Raw genomic sequence first — 5,555 nt, forward strand, 5'->3', positions numbered from 1 at the left:
ATTTTTAGACAGAAAAAAAAACCCTGAAACAAAAACAGTGCATTTTTTTTTGAATCTGGCTTGATATGATCAGGCATTTCCCCCAATAGATCCAGCATTGTGTAGATTGGGATGACTAGGAATGTTGATGATGGGGAAAAGAAGGCCCTTTGGCCAATAGATTTCAGTGGAATCTTAGCACCATTACTTTTTTTAAATCAACTTCCGACATCACATAAACCCCCTAATTCAATAAAAACCCAGGGGGTTAGATGAACTAAGCACTGGAAAGCAACAAATTCCCAAACATTTTGCTTTATATGGACCAGTTTTTTGAAATATTTTCCCGAAAAGGGGAAAAGTATATTCACCTTTCCTTATTATTGGAATCATTTTACGGGGAAAAAACCTAATGGGTCGTGATTATGCAGAGAGTGTAACTATTTTTTTGAAAAAGGTGCAGCCTGTATGCTGAGTTTCATTCATATAATGTGCATTGTTTGCTCTCATGGTTGCAAATTACAACAGTCATTACACTTTGTTAGCAACAAGTTTGGAAAATATGGGTAAAATAAAGGGTTTTATCCGGTTCAAGTGATCCATGATTAAAGTAGCTAACGATTGGAGAGGGAAGCTATCAGTTCAAAGAAAAAATTTAATCTGACCCCAAAGACAAAAAAATGTTTACAGAATGACCAATGATAGCTACTGTTTTATACATGGAGTTCAAAAAAAATCTGATTTTTGTGGGTTTTTTTGCAGAATGGAACCTTTTGACACTAAGCCAGTGACCCCAGAATTGGCTTTAAAAGGGGTTTGGGGAAAACCAAAAATTTTTCCCTACTGACCCCACTCAACTGAGACTAAAGCAATCTGATACCTTTGTCATTGATTGAAAGATGAATACAATGCGGTGGCTTATACCCAGCTTTAGTTTGATTAGTTAGTAAAAGAAAGTCAGTAAGGGGGTTTTTTGCCTTTTTTTGCATTTTATCCTGATTTTGACCAAAGATATGAATAATGTGTGTGTGGTTGTGTGTGTGTGTGTGTGTGTGTGTGTGTGTGTGTGTGTGTGCTGTGGTGCATCTTTCGTATAATTTTGTTTTTGGGTAGGACAGACATCGTTGTCCCAATCAGGGTTTTTTGATGACAAGGAACATTAAGGTCGATGGACTCATCACTCTCAAACAAAAAAAACAATTTTCCACAAACCCCTAACTGGAGGTTATGCTTTGGAAGCGGGACCATAAATTTGGGTAAAAAATTGAAATAATGGTGCATTTAATTAAAAATGAATGTGATGCTGAAATGTGGGAAAAGGGGCACAAAAATTCAAGTGTTGGCCTAATAAAGACAATCAAATTTTAGTTTTAAAAGTTTTTTAACATTTTGGAAGTTTTTTTTCTCAATTTTATGATGGGGTCTTATAAATTTTAAAAAAAATTATTTATATTCTAGATGAAAAATATTTGACAAAATTTTCCTTTATAACAAGAAACAAAAATTTACCATTACAGGGGACTATGATAAAAGCAAATCAATCATCCAAGATTACCAAGGGGGTCTCAGCAGCAGGGCCCAAATTTACAATGACGACCCTGCAGTTGGGGAAATTTTACCGGGAAAGAGAAAAGGAAAAAAAATAAGTTTGTGATAAAAAGTGACTAAATTTCAGACATTTCCTGTGAAGGTCTGTATTATTGAAATGATTGGTAGCAGAAAACAATTTAGCCAAACTCTGTGACATTTTTTATTTGTATGTACAAACAGATGAATAAATTTGAAGCAGTCAGGAAAGAGTGAAGAAATTTGGTTGAGTCAAAAAATGTCCACTGCCCAAACCTCCTTATACCAGGGTTTGCCTGTTTTAATTTTATGTAGAACTTTGAACCTAAAGCACTTTTTTTTTTCAACCCATTTTTAAGTTTTTTTTTTTTTTTGAACTTTGTCAATATTCATATTCAAAAATCAGTGTGACAGTGTTTTAACTTTTTCAAACTTTTTTTTAATAAAAAATATTTTTTTCTGCATGATCTATCTTTAAAGATATCTTCAGAAAAGGGGGGAAAAAAGTGGGTGACCCCAACCCCACAAGCTTAGTCTCAGGTGATTTAAACATTACAAAAATATAAAAAGAAAATTCATGTATTAATGGTGTGTATAATGTGTTTGAGATTTTTTCCCTTTTTTTGCAAAACCCCCATAATGATGAACCTTTAGCAAAGGGTAATGTTGGACATGAAACCTGAAGATAAAAATTTTGTTCAAATTTTTGTTTTTGAAGTTTTAAAAAATTCTTTTTTTCAAAGAAATCAAATCCATATACAGATAAAAAAAAATATAAACTTAAATGTCTCTATAAAGAACTTAAAAAATGTACTGTAACAATGTTTGAATATTTTTATTTTTTTTTTTTATGAATTTTATGAAGACCTTAAACCCCTTTGGAGGCCTGTTGTGGGTCCCTGCCCCGGTTAAAAAACCATGTTTAGTTTTGATGTACATTAAGCCACTTACTTCTATATCTTCCTTCAGAATTTCATGATGTTCAAAACATCACATGATTATAAAAGAAAACAGGAAAAACCGGTCCCGGTGTGATACATTGTTTATTCATTGGTATACAAGGTTTTGTTATGAAAAGTTAGGGATCATATTTTTTAAGTGAAAAACAGATGATGTGCTTTTTAAAGAAGTAAGAAATGAATAAAGCGAGGGTTGGTCGAGACAAAAATTTTCAGCTGGCCAAAACCCCCAGATACCATGGAAAGCTTGTGTTTTAAATATCTAAGGAATAAGCGAATAAATTTATAATTTTTTTTCAGATTTTGAAGTCTTATGTCTTTTTGAAAGTGTCAAGAGCAGTTATTCAGAAAGTCTGTGTGTAAAAAAATTGGTGGTATGAAACCTTTTTTCTCTTAATTGAATCGGGAAAAAGCAAATTTTTGACATTCTAATTCAATTTTCAGGTGTTGTTGGATGATAACAATAAAAACCCTGATGACAGTTATTAAACCAAAGCCCAACCCAGTATTTTTAGGTGAGCATAGATACCCCTATAACACATGCAAAACTAAAGGGTTTCCCTTATAAGAGAATTTTGTCATGACTTCACAATCTCTTCGGGAAAATTGGCAATGTGAGGATGATCATCCCAAAACTCTGCTTTTTGGGATTTAAAATTTTAATATAATGTATTGTGGTGGGGTGTTTTTTTTTTTTTTTTTTTTTTTTTACCAAAAAAATCCCCCAAATTAAAGTGAACCCCTCTTTTGGCATTTGGATAAAACGCGGGGAAAAAAACGGTTAATTGTGTGAAAAATAATATAGAAACAATATAACGATTTAGATAAATTCAATTTCACGCCCTTATGTATGAATTTGAAACAGGGAAGGGAACCCAAAGGAAACAAAAAAAAAATCACCATGGAGAATTTTTTTGGTATGGTTATCAATTAGACATTATTTTTATCAGACAAAAAACTCCTTTGCTATATAACAATCTAACTTTACAATTTTCAGACGAAAATAAATCTCCACAAAATTCAAATGCTGGAACAGAGACAAGCTGTCACAGAAGACTTTGGGAAAGTTTAAATCTGTTCTCTAAGCGGGGAAGAGTGCCCAGAGGAACTTTTTTAAAAAAAAAAAAGTGCTCCAGCTTTGAAAAAGTTTTAAACCTTCTGTAGAGGCTTGAAGAGAAAAAATTAGGAGCTTTAGTAACTAATATTAAATTTTTGGCGTTTTTTTAAAAAAACCACAGTTTTTTTTTTTTTTTTTATTTTTTTTTCAGCAGATACCATGTAAAAAAAAATGTTGAAGCCGGGATATTTTAAACATGACAAAATTTGTATTTTTTTGGTCCATTTCTCCATACCCGGCAGCTCCAAAATAGGTGAGATGGGGAACAGGCTTTTAAAAACATGCGTCAGACAATGTTTTCGTCTGTATAAAAGAACGGGGAAAAAGGGAAGAAGGTGTTGCCCTGTGCTCCTGACATGTTTGAAAATAAATGTTTAAGTTTTGGTTTGTGCATCTGGATGCTCTATAGAAATTTTAATGTTAACACCCTTTCTCTTTGTGTTTTTTTGAATGTAGGTCTTTTCACAAACAAAAAAAAATAGAGGGAAAAAAGTAAAAAGAACCCCCGAAAACACCCGAAGCGGGGTATTGCCCCAAATAGAAATTTTTTTTTCCAAGCCCAAAACCAGGCTGAAAAGGAAACCAAATAAAGGAAAAGCTGACTTTTTGTTTGATTTTTTTTATTGAGGAAATAAAGAATTGGGTGTAAAAGTTTGAGTAAATGAAAATTTTGTAACGTGAAATAAAAACAAAATTTTTTAGTGGGGGTTTTTTTAAAGGGTTTTTACAGTATGAGCAAAGTGAGTGCGCAGTGACCCCAATGATACAGTAGAGACCAGTGATCACGTATGAGCACACAGTGACCACGTATGAGCACACAGTGAGGCGGGTGACCCCCAATGATCAAAAATTGGACCAGTGACACAGTATGAGCACACAGTGACCCAGTTTAGCACACAGTGCACAGTATGAGCACACAGTGACCCAGTATGAGCCACAGTGATCACAGGGATGGGCCCCGTGAGGCGCGGACCCACAGGATACAGTATGAGCACACGTGGGCCAGTGCCCACAGTGACACGATGAGACACAGTGATCACAGTTGAGCCACAGTGGGCCGGGTCACGATGGAGCCCAATGACCACGTATGAGCACAAGGATCACATATGAGCACCCGTGACACAGTAGAGCACACGTGACCCCGTATGGCACACAGTGACCCAGTATGGCACACGTGAAAGGTTTAGCAGGGAGTGACATACAGTGACCAGGTAGAGCACACAGTGCCACAGTTGAGCACACGGGGGTGCGCGTGACACACGGCCACGTATGAGCACACGGAGTTGGCAGTGACATCACAGTGCCAGGTAGAGCCCCCAAATGATCCAAATATGAGCACACAGTGATCCAAAATATGAACCGTGACCGTTGAGCCGGACCGTAGACACCTTTATCGATGAGACCAGTGATCACAGTATGAGCACACGGGCCCGTTTACCCGTGTCACAGTATGAGCACACAGTGAGGGTGAATCCATGAAAAAGGTATGAGACACAGTGAGTCCGGGGGGGCACACAGTGTACAGTTGAGCCCCGGGAACGGAGCCCCAGTGGTGTGAGTGACCTCATTTTCCACCCCAGTAGGTGCCTGTGATTGTGCGTGCCTCATGTTTTGAAAAAATATGAGCACACAGTGGGCTCTGTGGGTTACACTTTTTAGTTCACTTGACCTCAATATGAACCGCTAAGAATTTTTGGGGCTCAAGGGAAAATCGTGTGAATCAAATTGTTGTGGGGAAGTTTTGTGGGGGATACATCTGTACAGTAAGTTTTTTATGTAGTAAGTAACTAAAGAACGTTGAACAATACATTTTTACAGCTTTTTTCAATTTGTTAATGAAAATACAGTGTTCAAAGTGTTCGTTTGTTCCGGATTAATTAATGACAACAAAACCCCCATTTTAAAAAGTTAGTAATTTGTGTATTGTTTTATTT

The sequence above is a fragment of the Cyprinus carpio genome, chromosome B4 (assembly GCF_018340385.1).
Source record: "Cyprinus carpio isolate SPL01 chromosome B4, ASM1834038v1, whole genome shotgun sequence".
Lineage (NCBI taxonomy): Eukaryota > Metazoa > Chordata > Actinopteri > Cypriniformes > Cyprinidae > Cyprinus > Cyprinus carpio.